This window comes from Leucoraja erinacea, chromosome 14 (assembly GCF_028641065.1).
Source record: "Leucoraja erinacea ecotype New England chromosome 14, Leri_hhj_1, whole genome shotgun sequence".
NCBI classification, from domain to species: Eukaryota; Metazoa; Chordata; class Chondrichthyes; order Rajiformes; family Rajidae; genus Leucoraja; species Leucoraja erinaceus.
The window spans coordinates 27245143-27264464 of record NC_073390.1 but is presented as its reverse complement, the minus strand read 5'-3'; positions in this window follow the sequence as shown (position 1 = coordinate 27264464).

The window sequence follows — 19322 nt, the reverse complement described above, 5'->3', positions numbered from 1 at the left end:
CCCCAAGTGTGTCTTGGAAGGTGGATATTTACAAATCATTTGTCCAGTCTCTAAAGACTAAAGGGCCTGTCCCACTTGCATGCGATAGCATGCGTTTGGCGCGACCAAACGTGGTCGCTTGAGGCGTACGGGCACCGTATGGCCGCGCGGGGCCGGTCCCACTTAGAAGCGCGGAGTTGTGCGGGGCTGGTCACGACATCGCGTGGGGCTCCAAAAATCTGACAGTGTCCGAAACCTTTGCGCGCCAATGGCCTGTCGGCACGCAGGCACATTGCGGTCGTATGCAGCGTCTTGACAGCGTACGCAGCATCTTAGAGGACTGGTTTAGAGGGATATTGGCAAGTGGGACTAGTGTAGATGGGACCTGTGCGTTGGTGTGCCGAAGTTGGGCTGAAGGGCCAGTTTCCATGCTGTATAACTTTATGACTTTGATCCTAGGGATATGCGCTGGCAGGTTAACTGCTCACTCTAAATTGTATCTATTGTGTTGGTAAGTGGTAGAATCTGGAAGGGGTTGATGGATGAGTGGAGAGAATAAAATGGGATTGGTGTAAATGTGTGTTGATTGTTGGCAGCACTTGATGCGCTGAAGGATCTATATTGTCTGACTCCATATGATTGAAACCCAAGCTGTCATTCTATAATCTATTAATTTGGCCAGGTTTTTCAGCAGGGCATGAGTAAGATTCCCAGGTGAGCTCCATTTAGTGTAATCAACTGCTGCTCCCTACGACTTTATTCCTGTTTCTATTTTTATCTGTCATTATTTTTGACATTTTTTTTCCTGACTGCTGGACAAGAACCCAACCTCACAATTTGCACCAGATTACAGAAAGAAGATTCATCAGATAGTACCTTCTATTTAACAACTTAGGTTGTTTTAAGATTAGCTATCTAATAATAGCAGAGGCCAATCTGTATCTGTCATTGTGGATCCTATCACTATTAGAAGGGTGGTTTAGCTCCTATTTCAAAATGGTAGACCATTTAGGTATACCTGGTATTTAAGAGACAGGGAAACTACCCAGTCCATTCAATTGCTCACCTCCACAGGCTGGTATGGTAAAAAATGCCAATGGTTTTAGTGCACAAGGATCAAGGAAATATAACCTCACCCACAGGTTTCACTTTTATGCTTCTCATAAGGTGACTCTTCATGCCAGCCTCTGGTCCAAGTCACACAGCAAGCTACTGTGAACAAAATATGGCCATGATCTGTTTTCATGATGTTTGGGGATAAGTATGGGACAATTCACTAGGTGTATATTACTCTTCTTTGTCGGAACTTTGCATTGTAAACATCCAAATAAACAGGAGATATTGGTTTAATGTCGCACCCAAAATGACAGCAACATTAACAGTGTGTCTGTTGCTCATGCAGCTCTCGAGTGTTTACGTTTGGAGCTAAATATATATGTTAATGTGTGTGATTAGTTCTGACAAATGATTCCCAAAGTTAACTCTGTTTCTCTGTCCACAGTTGTGGCCTGACCTGCTGAGTGTTTCCTGCATTGTCTGCTGTTATTATGGTTAATCAGCTGCTGAGGTTCCTACCCATCTACTTTGAGAGTTTATACATTGTTCCTACAGACACATGTAAGTCAGCTTACATGTGTTTTTCTATCTCGCAACATCTTTCTTGCAAACTGATCTTTTTTTTTAAATAGTCTACTAACGTTCAGCAGACATGTTTTACACCACAAGACTCTACTTATTGAATAGAATGCAGTGCCTTTGACAGGGAAAACTGTGCAGGATTTTAAAAGAGCTTCCTTCGCCTTCCGCAATTATCATCACAAAATTCCCCCAGAAATAATTATGATAATTCCTCTCAGCTAGTATTACTGCACTGAACATAGTGTACATGGTTCAAGTATCACTCAGTGGGCCATTAAAGCTGGATCTGAGTCTTAAGATACATTGCAGGACTGCCACTTGCAATGAACAAGCATTTTTTGAGCCACATGTCTCCTCTGGGAAAAATGGAACTGAAATGTAAGGGTCGTCCACTCTGCAAGCTGCATCTCTGCCACGCTGAAGAAGTAATATCCCCAATCAACCCTTTTTTGTGACCGATAGTGCACAAGCGAATTGAAAGATGGAACGTTATCTTCTTTGATCTTATTAAGAAAATTATATGTTACAGGAACTGTATGTTTCAGCAAATAACTCCCAATGCTGCTTGGATAGATTAGCCAATTCAAATCTCTCCTTTCCCCTCTATTTGAGCGCATCCAATGCTGTCAAGTCTTCACTGCCCTGGACAGAGAGTTCTCTATCATTAACAGATGCCAAATGAAACACTTCATTTTGCACTGAGTACATCTCCAATAGCATTATTTTATCATCAATCTTGCAAGATTAAGTCATTAATTTTGCACACAAAGCCTTATGTACCAGATTCTTTTTTTTGGCTAAAAATACCATTTATAATCATTAGAAATGCAAACATTTTCATATTCAGTTAATAATTCAAAGCAATATATTGAACTGCAGTGAAAACACATTCACATACATTACAAGCCTTCAGAGACTCAATTCCACAGACTTGTCAGTCTCCCTACCTGCTTCCACTACCTGCAACCTTCGGCAACCACCTGCAACCTCCGGGAACCGCACGGAAACCTTGAGTGGGGCGCAAAGTCTCCAGAGGTTTCCGTTCAGGTTTCATAAGTGGGACAGGGGCATTACTAAATACTTTCCTTTGAACCTTGATGCAGCTGGCTCCAAAGCAAAGGTATAGCTGGAGATGCTAATTATTTGGCAGCATACCTTACAGGGTAATTTTTAACCATCCTAAATACTCTTAAAGTTAGAAAATCCCGACAGTGCAACCATCTCACAGCTTCTCCCTCTGTTTATTTCTGACCTTTCATCACATTCATGTGAATCGGAATAAAATGTCATGTTTAATTTCATTCAACATAATATATTTCCCTTTGTATCACAGATGTTGGTTTTAGATAAAGATCTGTTGAGTAAGATGGCATTCTATGAAATTATTCTTTAACACAATTAAAATGTTTTTAATTGTGACAAAGAATAATGTCATAGAATGCCATTGTTATAGTTTAATAAACATTATACCAGTGGGCACTGATTCTTTTTATTCATTATGATTTTGAGACTAGATCATTGTCGGCAAGCTTAGTATTTATTTTAAATGAGAAAGCAGAGGAGAGCTACCTTCTTGACCAGCTTCAGTGTAATGGGATTGTGAGGTGTAGAATTGAGATCCATCAGCAATGAAGGACCAACGATACTGTTCCATATCAGAATGGTGGTGCTCCCAAATACCTGCTGTCCTTGTCCTATTTTGTGGCAGTCGGCACCAGTCTTGGAGCTGCTGTCAGCATGGCCTGGGCAAGTAACCATAACATATTCTATAGATAATAAACACTGTGGCCATCGAGTGCAAGTGGTGGAAGGAATTACTGTTTGAGGTGGCGAATGGGGTGCAAATCAAGTGGCATTGGAGAAAAAATAAGTAAATAACATTTCAACAACTGAGGACCAAAAGGACAGTCAGCTTGTCCAAATTTGCCTCCATGGCTGGTTAATTTAACTAATTCTATGTAATGGTTTTTTGACAAAATCAGTCAGATTCGTGAGACTTAATCTCGCACGTACAAAACTTTGCTAACTATCCCTAATCAGCCCACATCCATCTAAATGTATGTATATCTTATCCTTCAGAATACTCTCTGGTAACCTTCCACTGCAGATGTTAGACTCACAGACCTGTGGTTCCCAAGCTTTTCCCTTCAGCTCTTTTCAAATAGAGGCAAAACGTTTGTCACCCTCCAGTCTTCTGGCACCTCACCTGTATTTAATGATGACTCATAAATCTCAGCCAGGGCACCTGCAAATTTTCCTCTCAAGATATCTTTGGATATCCTTGGATTCAGCATTGTCCCAGAGATGAGAAACAAAGGCCTTGAAATCCACTCAACCAGCAGTTTTTCCTTCAGTGTTATACTGAAGAAAACCATCTACTAGTGAAGTGGAATGCTCTCGAAACATTTGAACAGGTTTCTTGTCAGAAACCACATTTGCATTGCTGAAGGAGACTTGGGTAGGCAGGTGTGGCAGAGCTGCAATGAAGGAAGAGAGAATAGGATGAATTGTATCACTTTGCTTCTCCTTCAGGCAAGAGACCGGGACCCGTAATGTAACAATTCCATCATTATCTAATTTTAACGCTTGAATGGCCAACCAGCTCATCAGTCTTCTGCATCCACAGACACCGTGGTGGAAGATTGAAAATGTACGATGAAATTCAGGAGAGGTGCAGGGTTAGCAAAGTGCAGTTAGCTAATGATTGACCGCTTCTTAAAGAAGTAACATGCAGAGTATTTCAGATTTTAATAATCCTATCTGTAAAATAAGAACCCACGGAATAAAAAGACAGAGGAAGCATTGATACATTGAGCATAAAACAAACTGCTGGAGGAACTTAGTGGGTTAGGTAGTATCTGTGGAGGGAAGTGAACAGATAATGTTTGGGTTGGCACCACTATTAAACTTGCTTTAGTAATGGGTCTGGGTGAGGATATGGTCGAAGCAGTTGAACTCACAGAGGGGCAGCAATGGACAATAGACAATAGGTGCAGGAATAGGCCATTCGGCCCTTTGAGCCAGCACCGCCATTCACTGTGATCATGGCTGACCATCCACAATCAGTACCCCGTTCCTGCCTTCTCCCCATATCCCTTGACTCGGCTATCTTTAAGAGCTCTATCTAACTCTCTCTTAAAAGCATCCAGAGAATTGGCCTCCACAGCCTTCTGAGGCAGAGAATTCCACAGATTTACAACTGTCAGAGAAAGGAGAACTTCTTTAAAGAAGGCAAGCTTCGTGGAGGTTTTGCAGTGGAGCAGTGCAATGGAAAAGTAATGCCCCTGAGGAAACCTGAACGGAAACCTCTGGAGACCTTGCGCCCCACCCAAGGTTTTACGTGAGGTTCCCGGAGGTTCCGGTCACTCTTCCTAATGGTGGAAAGTGGTTTCCGCGTAGTCGAGGCTTCTTCTATGTTCCTGCGATTATTTAAAAAAAAAAAAAAAACGGCCTCCACAAAAAATATGTTGCCGTTTGGTCGAAGCCAGTGGAGTGGGGTTGCTATTTACTTACAGGCAGTCGAAGGCAATCTCCTTCGCTGACTGGCCATTTTGATTTGCTCATTGGAGTTTTCAGCAAAGATCCTGTCGGATCTTTGGTTTTCAGGACCTAGAAGATCCGCCTGCTAACTTTATTAAACTTCTTAAAACTGTCTCCACCCTTCCTCCCCCCCCCCCCCCCGTTCTCCCCCCTTCTACCCCTTTTTGTCCCCTTCTCTCCCCTCCTCTCTCCCCTTCTCCCCCCTTCTCTCTCCTCTTCTTTCCCCTTCTCTCCCTCCCTCCCGCTCTCTCTAAAGGACTTACCATGCTCTGTGGCAGCCGTTTACCTTCCTCTTCATTGCGCAGACAGCGCTCCTCCGCTGTCCCTGGCTCCCACCTTCCCGATGTGTTTGTGTGTGTGTGTGTGTGTGCGGTCGGTAGCAAAGATCCTGTAGGATCTTTGATCAGTAGATGCAGCTCACGCTTTGGTCGAGGCTTTCCAGGCAAGTGGCCAAAACCTCTCGTGACTCACGGAGATTGACCGGAACCTCCGGGAACCTCACGGAAACCTTGGGTGGGGCGCAAGGTCTCCAGAGGTTTCCATTCAGGTTTCCTAAGTGGGACTGTTGATGCTAGGATCTTGAGCAAAAAACAAACTGCTGGAGGAACTCAGCGGGTCGGGCATCAACTGTGGAGGGAAATGGGCAAATGACCTAAAAGGCCATTGCTTATTTTCTTCCATGGATTCTATTCTGTCTGATCCTCCGAGTTCCTACAGCAATTTGTTTTTTGCTCAAGTTTACAGCATCTGTGGTCTCTTGTGACTCCAAGCACTGATATGTTGTGGGCTTGAGATGGACAGTTATGGTGATAAGGCACTAGAGGAAAATAGTCCTCACTTCTGTCTTTCACTCTTCCCTGTCACTGTACAACTCAATACACTCAGACTTGGTGTTATAATGAGAAGCAGAGAATCTCCTAACTTTACATTGAAGAATCACTTTTATATGTTATACATATCAGTGAGACATAAACAATTCATGTGATGTAGCTGCTATAAATAATGCTCAGCCAATCCCTCTATTCTCATTGCCTTGAGATATTATTTAAGACCAAGGTTCTGGTGTTGTTTTGTGAAGTTATGCCTGCTTGAGGAAATATGAGACATCATCGCCACCAGGCTAATGACTTCTCACTTCTGGTTTTGGCAGACTTTAAAAATGAATTCATTGTCTTAAAAACAGAAGAATTGTAAGATCCATACACTCCTGGAGTGCATATTTGTAGGTGATAGTTTTTCGGCCTCCTGCTGCTGGGTTTCTTTTATTCTTATTTTTAATGGACAATTGTTTTCCTCTGCTCTTTCTTGTATTTCTTTTATCTGGAGATTATTCCATTAACAATTCATTTCCAAGGCTTTCACCCAATTCAAAGTATTGTTTTACTGTTTGTGAAAATCAAAATAGATAAGCTTTCCTCTTCCCTGCTTTCAGAGAGGCAATGAACCATTTCAGTGCTTGTCCAAATAATCAGGTGTAATGAAGGGAGTCTCAAGTCAATAAAGTCCATGCCAGCTGAGTTGACTGGAACTGGGAACCTAACAAACTCCAGGCATGTATGGCTCAGAATTTGTCACTGATGTATAGCTGCAGATGCCTTAGATGATCACAGGCCTTCAGTGATGCAAGTACATTTAGGTAACAGAATTCTGGACTTCTGATTCATTCAGGTTCAATAGCAACAGAAGCAGCTGCACAATTTACATTCAAGTAATTAAACAAAAACAAACTGCTGGAAGAACACAGCCTGTCAGGCAGCATTTCTCCAAGGAATGCATCGGTGAGACACAAAAAAAAATCACCCAGTTTATATCAATTCCTCTATGGTCACCATTTTTGGTTGAAACCATACATCAGAGCAATTAAACAAAAAATGGACAAAAAAAATTACTTCTAAAAATTGTGACTATGAAACTACTGGTTGGTCACAAGAATCTATTTGGCATTTTAACATTGTTCATGGAAGGAAATCTGTTGTCCTTACTTGAGACAGTCTGCATATGACTCGAGGAGCATTGTTGTGATTGAGAAGCAACACCTTGTCGATGCTGGATCTCTGTCAGAGATACTCAGCAACCCAGCTTGGAGTTATGAAAGGCCATAGTCCTAAAACATTAATGCTGCTTCCCTCTCCACAGTACAGCAAGCCCCACAAATGTGTGTTATTCACAAATGGGGCAGCAAGAGTCAAGAGTGTTAAAAGTGTTTAATTGTCATTGTCATCATCATCATCGTTGAAAACATCAACGGGCACAGTGCCTTACAATGCTATGTACGACAGTGATCACAACTTCTACTGAAGTGTGGATGGCTGTTGGCTTGCTAGGAGCTCATCCACCCTTTGACAGGTCTTGTTTTTGGTCCTGCTGGGGGTCCACAGGCCCCTCCTCACCTGGCAAACCAGGTGGGGAGGACGGTTTAGTCGCCGACTATCCGATCATGGAGCAGGTAGCACGGGATTTCATGGTACCCATGGCGGGGGAGTACCAAAACAGAACAATGACACTGTTACTGGCAGCAGCATAACAGGTTTGTAAACACAGCATCAGTAGATAACATAGTAATTGTGTCAACGTAATTTAGACATGAATCCGACATTAAAATCCATGAAATTTATTAACACAAATTATAACCCCTATTTATGGGGTAAATTAAATTACAGAACTTAAAATTGTTTCTGCAAACGTTCCAGGTTTCATGACTGGTTTATTATAAAATAGTTGGAATGTGAATTTTTTTTCCCCTGACCATCCTGCTTCCTTGAGGATGTGGTCCATTGGTACATCCAACTGCATAGCTACCGATGTAGCTGCAGCCCTGGTGGAATGAGATTTTAAAATATTAGTATCCACCCCAGACTGTGTTAGAACCTGTTTCAGCCATCTTGAGATGGTCTGGAACGTCACTTTTTTGTGTGGTTGCTTATGGCTGACTAAAAGTGCCTTCTCATTGCCCCTGATGATTTTTGTTTTCTCCATGTATAATGACAAATGCCTTACTATACAGAGACGATCATCTGTTGGGTAAGACCTAAATTCTATATTGAGGCCCGCTGATCCCTGTCTGTTCTGCTTCACTAATTCATAAATATGAAACGTAATATTTTCAGATGAAGAAGTCATGTTGTCCAGTCTTAATTTATGTAATGACTGTACCCTTTGTGCCGTGACCAATGCCATTAGCATGACCGTTTTTAATGTCAGTCTATGTAGGGACAGAGCTGTTGCTGGAGACCAATTCCTGAGCATCTTCAGGACAATACTCACATCCCATATTTGGGAGTACCTGGTTCTTGGGGGATTGGTATTAAAAATTCCCCTCATAAGTTTTGTTACCAGTGGGTGAGTTCCAACAGAGTGACGCTCTGTTCCTTGCCATAGATAAGTTGATAAGGCACTTCTGGCGCAGTTGATGGCACTATAACTGAGCCCCTCATCATAATGGAGGCCTGCCAGGTATTCCAGAACAGACGGGATGTTCATATCTCTGTAGGTGATGCTGTTTTTGTTACAATACATCTCCCACTTCCTGATATAGACCAGATACTGTTTTTTGGTGGACTGTCTTTGGGCCGCCGAAATCATGTTCACTGTTCGGTCCGTCAGTCCCAGCTGTAGTAGAGGTATTTTTAAACTCTACAAATTAATAAATTCAAATAGTTATGGCATGGGTGGCTATCCCTTGTTACGGGATGAACCAACAAGTCTGGTCTATTCGGGATGGTGATACATGGTTCTAATACCATGTTCAGTATCACTGGGAACCATGGTTGAGTAGGCCAATCGGGTACTACCAAAATACCAGACGCAGAGTCCTGCTGTATTTTCCTTTATACCCGACTGATGAGGCAGAAAGGAGGGAATGCATAAATAAACAATTTCCCCCAATGCAGCAAAAATGCATCTGTCGCCGCTGCCCCAGGGTCTGGTTCCCATGAAACATAATTTGATAACTGGTGATTAAGCCTGGATGCGAATAGATCGATATCTGGTGTTCCATATTATGCTGTAATATCAGCAAATACTTTTTTTATTCAACATCCATTCGATGTTTTCATTAAATTTGCGTGACCTGGTGTCTGCCACTAAATTTAGTTTACCTGGTAGGTAAGTAGCTGATATCCAAATATCTCTCTGGATACACCACTGCCAAATTGTATTAGCCAGATTGTCACATGATGTCGATTTGTTTCCACCCATGTGGTTGATATATGCTATCACGGTGGTATTGTCAATCTGTAGTCTAACATGCTGGTGATATGACCCAGTACAATATGACTTTAGGCCATAGAATGCACCCAACATTTCCAGGTAGTTTATGCCCCGTGTGAGTAATAATGATGCCTCCTGAGCAGTCCATCTACCTCCACAGCTGGAGATGGAATTGGTGGCACCCCAACCAAGTGCACTGGCATCAGTTTGTAGCACCATTGAAGGGTTGCTGATAATGATTGGATTGAAACAAAGCCAAATGTTATCTATCCACCATTTTAGTTCCATTATAGCTTTGATTGGTAGCTTCATTGGTCTGTCAAAATGACCAGCATTGATTTTGAGTGCTTGTATTTTTGCACTCTGTAAATTTTGGTAATGTAAAGGTCCAAATTGTGTGGCTGGAAAGGAAGCCATCATTTTGCCAATTACTTTTGCTACCAATCTGATGGATGGTTTACTGATGTCAATGAGGTTATTGCAAGCCTCTATTAAGTCTATAGCCTTTCCCTTTGGCAAAGTCACCAACATGTGAACTGAGTCAATGGTGAACCCCAAGTAGTCCATTGTAGTGGAAGGCGTTAATTTAGATTTAACTGGATGGATAATAAACCCGTTTTTCAAATAACTGTTTTGTGGCTGTTACAGTTTGTTTGGCCAATTCCAAAGTTTTGCCCACAATAAGTATGTCATCTAGATATGCCATGATCATGTGTTTTCGTTTCCGTAGAAATGCTAGGGCTGGTTTCAAAATTTTTGTGAACAGTCTGGGGGCTGATGTTAAACCATTTGGCAGCGCTCTATACTGACAGCGCTGTCCCATCCAGTTGAATTTTAAGAAACATCTGTGGTCACCTCGTATAGGCACTGAATAGTAAGCATCTTTTAAATCGATGCTAGCCATGAAGTAACCTTTGGAAATCAATTGTTTAGCAGTAACAAAGGTTTCCATTTTAAAATGAATATATTGTACAAATGTATTCAATTTGGTCAGATCTATGATGATGTGACAACCACCATATTTTTTTGTTTTTGGTAAATATATTGGACACAAATTCTAGCGGTTCATGTTGGGATTTTTCAATTACACCTTTTGCGTAAAGCCTCTCCAGTTCAGCATGCGCTTCTGATTTCTCTTTACCAGAAAGTACGAACATTCGGTTCTGTATATGTTGAACTGGAGGGCTGTACTTGTGTATAAATTCTATTGTATATCCCTGGATACTGCTTAAAATATAAGTATCGGTAGTTAACATGCTCCATGCATCCAGAAAGGAGTGTGATCTCCCCCCAACCTCCATGCTCCCTGTATTTTGTGGGGAACCAGACCCACCTACCTCCATAGTTACCAGTGGCAGGTTTACTTCTTTTTGTAAATCCTTCGTTGATGTTGAGGCGGTGGTGTCTGGGTTTGTGGTTTGGTTGATGTTGGAGGTTTGCGTATCTTCCAAGAAGGCCGGCCTGGGCCATGGCCTAAAAAAGACTCATGTTTGGTGTACCGGACCTTCGAGCTTTCACCAGTCGGTCTTGTTCTACTGCTGGGTGCGTAGGGATGCTGCCTGTGGCTGTAGTGGGTTTTTGATGAAGTCCCTTTTATGAGTCCCAGGGTTTTTGCTTCCTCATCGAGCTCCTTGACTTGCTTCGATAGGTTACCTCCAAATAGTAGTATTGGTGGTTTTATGTTCCCAGGTTTGCACAGACCCGTGAATTTCGGATTTAAAGTGGGTCGGATGGCATTCTTCCTGATGCTATTTATTTCGTATTGAGTGTTGCAAAGCAATGCCAGTGCATTGTGTTGGTCCTGGGATATGTCCTTCTCATCCACTGTGCGGGCGAATGCTGTTATCCCTGCTGTTAGGAGCTTTAATACCTTTTGGAGTTTGACATCCATGCCTCTAACTCCTATTCCAATATGTTTCCATATACAAGTATTGACTACTGGAACATTCAGGGATATACAGTTGCCCGGTGCCAGGTGTCTTGACGTGGTGTCCAATACAGCCTGTTCTTGTAGCTGGGTAAAAGACATATAGTCTATACTGGCAGCAAGCTTTTGCTCCAGGTTTTGGCCAGTCTGATCTGGCTGTATGAAGTTGGACACCATGTCCAGCAGATTTTCTCGTTCCTGCATCCCCTGCACACTTGATTGTTCTTCTGCGAACCCCTCTTCAGGATCAGCCCAGTACTGACCCCCAGTGCTCCCTTCTGATGAGGGAGAAGCACTGTGCAGCCCTACAAGAGGTGCTGCTGTGGGTTTTTCATAGAGCTCACAGTGACTCGACTCCATCTCCCGGAGCCTGTCACATTGGAGCAAATGCTCCACACACCGCTCCATCCGGCTCCAGCGCTCACGGTCGCTGGCCGCCCGTGGCTGCTCAAAGTCGGACTCCTCTGAGTCCACGACTTTGTTAGTTTTTTGTCTTGCGTTACCGCCCAGCCGCGGAGTGGATCTGGCCGGTGCTGAGGCGACATCGGGCACAGCTGATCCCATTATCGGTGATTCAAGTGCCGCTGGCCGCTGCTGGCTGCCCGCTACTCCGCGGTCCTCCCCCACCAGCTTTGTCGCAGCCCTTGTTGCTTTCTTAGACTTGTCCATGCTTCCCACCTGTAAGTTGGTATAGGAAACGCACAAGAAGACCGCGGAGTAACTCTTACCTGCTGGTTCCGCCTTGTTTAAAACTGCCGCTGCGGGGGAATGTCGTTCCACCCCGCCTGACGTTTCGCAATGCGTGTAGCGATATGACATGCGTGCGTCCTGGCGGGGTTCTTCACGTAGTCACTCATGTGACTCCGAAGTAAAATCAGTCCCTCAGCAAACATTCCTTCTTTTATATCTTAAATATATGCTTATTGTTGGAATGTATAATTACATACAGACTTCATTATAAATAAGAATCGCAGTAATTTATTGTGGTTTATTGAAGTAAACATTTCCCAAGCTGTCTCGATATGATTTGTACAATTGTCGTGGGATGCAGAGAGAGTATGGAATGAAATGTGTAAGGCAAAAATAAAAAATGCATTAGCTCCTCTTTCTGACAGACATGCTGAAGGATTTTTGGCTCAGCAATCCATCATCATGCAACTTACATCAACAATTGCAGTACTGTTGGACCTTGAGCTGTAATTGATATTTGACCAGTGACCACACACCACAATGATGGTGGGGGTTTTATGAACCCTGTACCATGCAAACACACACACCTCTGGATTTCAAAGGCAATACATGATTCTGTGGCTGTGCATTCAGTATGTTACAGAACAAAGGTGACGAAATATACCAGAGTCTTGGTAGCTGGAAATTAAGCAGAAATGGGGCTTGAAGGGTTTGGCTGCGTATTCCTCAATCAATCAATCAACCTTTATTGTCATCTTGCAAGCAACAAGTACAGTGCAAAATGAAAAGACGTTTCCCAGTGAATAGCGGAGCCTCGCACATGAAATTTAAAAACACTTCTCACATAGTAACACTAAAAAAAAACAATCCAGTCCCTGATGGAACAGTATAAATAGTTAAAAGCAGGTAAAACACACAATGTTAAAATACAGTAAACCAATCATAAAAAATGTCCGGGGCCGCTGATTTGAGTGGCCAGTGCCAGTTATTAAAGTGTCCGTGCCAGCCGCAGAGTCAAGTCAAGTGACTGTGAGTGCAGAGTGACTGTTTAGCAGCCTCACAGCCTGTGGTAGGAAGCTGTTTAGCAGCCTCGTAGTCCGGGCTTTGATGCTTCGATATCTCTTGCCTGATGGCAAGAGATCCAGGTGTGTGTGGAGGGGGTGCAGTTTGTCCTTGGCAATTCTCTGTGCTTTCTTCAGACAGCGGCTCTGGAACAGATCTTGTACCGAGGGTAGGGAGACGCCAATGATCCTCTCTGCTCCCCTCACTACCCTCTGCAGAGCCTTCCTGTCCGAACAGTTGCAGGTGCAGTACCACGTATTTATGCAGTACGTGAGTACAGACTCCACCGTGCCCCTGTAGAAAGTCCTGAGGATGTTGGTGGGGAGTGAGGCCTGTTTTAGTTTCCTCAGGAAGTGCAGTCGCTGATGGGCCCGTTTGATGGTCCCAGTGGTGTTCCTGGACCAGGTGAGGCTGTCCGTTATCTGCACACCGAGAAACTTTATGCTCTCCACTCTCTCCACTGCAGTGCCACTAATGTTGAGCGGTGTATGCTCTGGCTGCGCCCTCCTGAAGTCGACAACCATCTCCTTAGTTTTGTCGACATTCAATTCCAGGTTATTTTTGCCGCACCAGTCCACCAGTTGTTCTACTTCCTCCCTGTACCTTGTTTCGTCATCTCCACTGATGAGTCCCACCACTGTAGTGTCGTCCGCGAACTTTATGATTTTATTTTCCCTGAATCTGGCCGCACAGTCATGTGTGAGCAATGTGAACAACAGTGGGCTGAGCACACAGCCTTGAGGGGAGCCGGTGCTCAGCGTGATCGAGCCTGAAGTGTTCTTGCCAACACGGACTGACTGCGGTCTCTCTATCAGAAAGTCCAAGATCCAGTGACACAGGGTGGTGTTGAGGCCCAGCAGGGTTAGTTTCTCCACAAGTCTCTGTGGGATGATGGTATTAAACGCTGAGCTGAAGTCAATGTACAGGATTCTGGCGTATGTGTTCTTGTGTTCCAGATGCGTGATTACTGTGTGCAGCGTGGTAGAGATGGCATCCTCTGTAGAATCCTGAAGTTATAATCATAGTTATCCAGCACAAGAAAAGGCCCTTCAGCCCAAAACGATACTAAATGGGAGGCACTCATTTATACTGATCTATTTTGTTCCCCCGTGTACTCAATTCCTCCCAATTTCTACCAGTCACCTGCATACTTGGAGCTATTTAATTAATGTACTTTTTATTGTGGGAGGAAACTGGAGTATCTGAATGAAGCCATGTAGTCAAAGGAAGAATATATAATCTCCACCGTCAACAGCAGTCAGAATGGAAACTCTTGAACTGTTCAAGATGCTTGAACACCATAAATGGCCTGCTTAAGAGAATACATAATTTTCAGTGGTTCAAATCAATCCCTTCATTGCAATATGGGATTACAGGTTACCACAGTTATCACCATCCTTCATTCCATGAGCAGTGCGCAATGTATAAAAATTATATATTCATGTACGTGCATAATTATAAAAGTTATGTATTCGTTTACAATTCCTTGCATCTGCTGATTAGAGAGTAAAAAGATTTCATGCTTGCTTGGACCTTAATTACTAAGGCTCTTGGGCAATGCATGAAATCATTAACAATTCCTTCATCTGTAACATCTTCAACATAGGAAAAAAGACCCAACATTTTTCAAAAAGACATGAGGAAAATACAAAAAGATGAATTTAAAAAGATTGAGAGAAAATGTGGTCCAAGATGGGCACAGCAAGAACACGAGGATGTTGCTAGATTTACGAGGATGTTGCCAGGACTACAGGGCGTGAGCTTTCGGGGAAAGGTTGAGTAGGCTGGGTCTCTATTCCAGCGAGCGCGCAGAAGGATGAGGGGTGATCTTATAGAGGTGTACAAAATCATGAGAGGAATAGAATGGGTAGATGCACATAGTCTCTTGCCCATAGTAGGGGAATCAAAGACAAGAGGACATAGGTTCAAGGTGAAAGGGAAAATATTTAATAGGAATCCGAGGGGTAACTTTCATACATGGGGTGGTGGGTGTATGGAGCAAGCTGCCAGAGGAGGTAGTTGAGGCTGGATAGGACAGGTTTGGAGGGATATGGACCAAATGCAGTCAATTGGGACTGGTATAGCTGAGACATTGTTGGTCGGTGTGGTTCAAATCACAATGGTTGGGCCGCAGGGCCTGTTTCCACACTGTATCACTCTATGACTATTTAAAAGGAGGAGATAAAAGAGTTAAACGTTGTTGGGGACTGAAGTCTAGGCCTATATACTGCAGAAGCCGCACCTTGTGGTTTTGTAGGAAAGGGATTGTTTTGGGGTAGATTGGGAGGATGAATTTGAGAGGCGATATGGAAGATAGGATATGGATCGTGGGTAGATAGTGGACCTAAGATAAGTTTTCATTGTAGCTGTACTTCACTCTATTTGTGTATATGATAATAAACTCAGGTCAGGCAGCATCTCTGGAGAACATGGTGGGTGACACTTCAGGTCAGGACCCTTCTTCAGATTTGACTTGACTTGACTTGGCTTGAGTTATGTCTGTGGAAATGACAGGCTGGCCTGGATAACAGTGAAGCAAGAAGTGAATATGGCTTATGACAGGAAGCCGTGGAAATGCCCACTGCTTAGGTGACAGGCGGAGTATAGAAATGAATGCTCTGGTATTGGTATCACCAGGGGCACCGCACGATTGGCAGCCTCGCCAAGAGTCTGTCTGTTTTTTTTGTCTGTTTTTGTTATTTTTAGTGTGTTTTAAAAGTATGTGTTAATGTTCTCTGGTTTGTTTTACGTGGGGGGGGGGGGGGGGAACTTTTTTTTCAATCTCTTACCCTGCTGGAGATGTGATATCTCCGGTCGCTCTGCGGCCCAACATTGTGGAGCTGGAGGCCTCGCTCGGGACTGAATTGTGTGGACTTCCCATTGGAGCAAATGCCTTGCCTGGGATCTCTCCAACTTGTTGTGGACTGAAGTGTAGGCCTGCGGACCCAACCGCTGACTAAGTGAGTAAGATCGCCGGCTACGGGAGGCTCCCGACCGTGGTAGAACAAAGAAGGGGAGAGATGGAACATTTTTTTCGCCTTCCATCACAGTGAGGATTGTGGAGGAGTCATTGTGGTGGATGTTTATGTTAAAATGTATTTTGTGTGTTCTGTTGCTTTTTATTTGTATGACTTACTTGGCAAATGAAATTCCACGTTTGTTGCAAAACATACTTGGCTTATAATGTATTATTATTTTGTATTGGTTTATTATTGTCATGTGTAGCAACATGCAGTGACATGCTTTGTTTGGATGCCTTCCAGTCAAATCATGAATACTATACATCAATACAATCACCAAACACAAATACAACAAGTAGTGCAAAGAGAAAAATAATCAAAGTGTAGAATATACCGTTTCAGCATTATAGCATTACACTTACAGAGAAAGCACATGTATAAAAAATAGACCATGATCCACAATGAGATAGGTTGGTAGATTGGGACTGCACCTGAGCTGATGGGAGGACTGTTCAGTAGTAGACAATAGACAATAGATGCAAGAGTAGGCCATTCGGCCTTTCTAGCCAGAACCTGCATTCACTGTGATCATGGCTGATCATCCACACTCCATACCCCGTTCCTGCCTTTTCATCATATTCCTTGACTCTGCTATCTTTAAGAGCTCAATCTAACTCTCTCTTGAAAGCATACAGAGAATTAGCCTCAATTGCCTTCCGAGGCAGAGAATTCCACAGATTCACAACACTTTGTGTGAAAATGTTTTTCCTCATCTCCGTTCCAAATGGCTTACCCCTTATTCTTAAACTGTGGCCTCTGGTTCTGGACTCTCCCAACATCGGGAACATGTTTCCTGCATCTAGCATGTGCAAACCTTTAATAATCTTATATGTTTCAATAAGATCCCCCTCATCCTTCTAAATTCCAAAGTATACAAGCCCAGCCGCTCCCTTCTATCAGCATATTACAGTCCCGCCATCTCGGGAATTAACTATGCTGCACTCCCTCAAAAGCAAGAATGTCCTTCCTGAAATTTGGAGACCAAAACTGCACAAAATACTACAGGTGTGGTCACACCAGGGCTCTGTACAACTGCAGAAAGACCTCTTTGCTCCTATACACAACTCCTCTTGTTATGAAGGCCAACATGACATTCGCTTTGTTCACTGCCTGCTGTACCTGCATGCTTACTTTCAGTGACTGATGGACAAGGACCCCCAGATCTTGTTGTACTCCCCTTCCCAACTTGACACCATTCAGATAATAATCTGCCTTCCTGTTTTTGCTACCAAAGTGGATAACCTCACATTTATCCACATTAAACTGCATCTGCCATGCATCTGCCCACTCACCGAACCTGTCCAAGTCACCCTGCATCCTCGTAACATCCTCCTAACAGTTCACACTGCCACCAAGCTTTGTGTCATCTGCAAATTTGCTAATGTTACTTTTAATCCCATCATCTAAATCATTAATGTATATTGTAAATACCTGCGGTCCCAGCACCGAGCCTTGCGATACCCCACTAGTCACTGCCTGCCATTCTGAAAGGGACCTGTTAATCCCTACTTAGTTTCCTGTCTGCCAACCAATTTTCTATCCATGTCAGAACCATACCCCCAATACGACGTGCTCTAATTTTGCCTATTAATCTCTTACGTGGAACCTTATCAAATACTTTCTGAAAGTCCAGGTACATTACATCCACTGGCTCTCGCTTGTCCATTTTCCCAGTTACATCCTCAAAAAATTTGAGAAGATTAGTCAAGCATGATTTCCCCTTCATAAATCAATGCTGACTCGGACCAATCCTGCTACTGCTATCCAAATGTGCTGCTATTTAATCTTTTATAATTGACTCCAGCATCTTCCCCACCACCGCTGTCAGGCTAACTGGTCTATATTTCCCTGTTTTCTCTCTCCCGCCTTTCTTAAAATGTGGGATAACATTAGCTACCCTCCAATCCACAGGAACTGATCCTGAATCTGATCAGATGAACATTTGATACAGAAAGAAAGAAAGATGTTCCTGAATCTGGTGGTATGTGTTTTCAAGCTGTTGTATCTTTTGCCTGACAGGAGAGGGGAGAAGAGAGAATGACTGGGGAATGTGGTCCTTGATAATGTCAGCTGTTTGCCTAAGGCAGCATGAAATGTAGATGGAGTTGATAGAGGGGGAGCTGGTTTCCTGAGGCCATGCCTGCAACTACATGTCCCAGCTCTGTCCATAAACCTATCTAATTCTCCAACCTACTTTCCTCCATTATAATTCCTCTTAATATCGACGTAAAATGTCTTTGATATTTTGGGTATTTGGTACTTACATATTTTTTAATAATAATGTGATTGTAAAACATCTTGGAGCATAAACAGGATTGTATATGGTAGATTGCATAATATCAACATATCACAATATTGAAACTGCCCCCATCACCACACTTGGCAGCTCGTTCCAAGCACCCGCCACCCTCTGTAAAAAATGTGCCCTGCACATATCCTATAAACTTTGTCCCCTCTCGTGTTAAAGCTATGGTCTCTAGTCTTTGACATTTTCACCCTGGGAAAAAGGTTCTGCCCATGCCGTTTGAAGAAAGAGTTCAGAAGGGACTCTGTCATATGAACTGCCAGGTTAAGGTGGGTTTTAGAGTAACTCTTGTTTCACTTTTGGAGATGGGAGAAAAAACTATTAAAATATGTCTACATAGACTCCCTGAACTTATTGGTTGCCCTGAAGGGAATCAGGTTGAAACAGCAATTTTTCTTAAACCGGAATTGCGCTGTTCATGGTCTAATGGCTTCATGGAAAATAAGCTGCCAAATTATTTTTCAAGAGCTTGTAAGAAATGAAAGTCCATATATAACACTGAAATGAATCATGCCACATGTCACCACTAACAAATAATGACTTGTTCTGCTGGTTCTTGTTTGTCCCGTGTTTGGCAAATGCACTCCTTGCTGCCAGTAATATAATAGGAGCCAAGGATATTTTGAACTTTGAACAAATTTATCAAGGAAGAAATCCTTTGGGCAGAATAAAGTCAAGGATAATTATTTCTGAGGTTAATGCTTAATGTAAGTTATTATTTAAGCATTCGCTTTACTTGGGATTTCAACGAAACATGGGAGATTTTGGTGAAGGAGTTGAAGATAGAACCCAGATCTTCTCATGAGACGGCTGAAAGGACAATGTCAAGGGATAAAGATCTGCAATAACACATGACATCGGCTTTCTAAATATAAGTGATGAATATTGACAAATGAATGTGTCACACAATATTACCCATTGTGGAGAGCTCCACCTAAACTCTGTTCCTCCA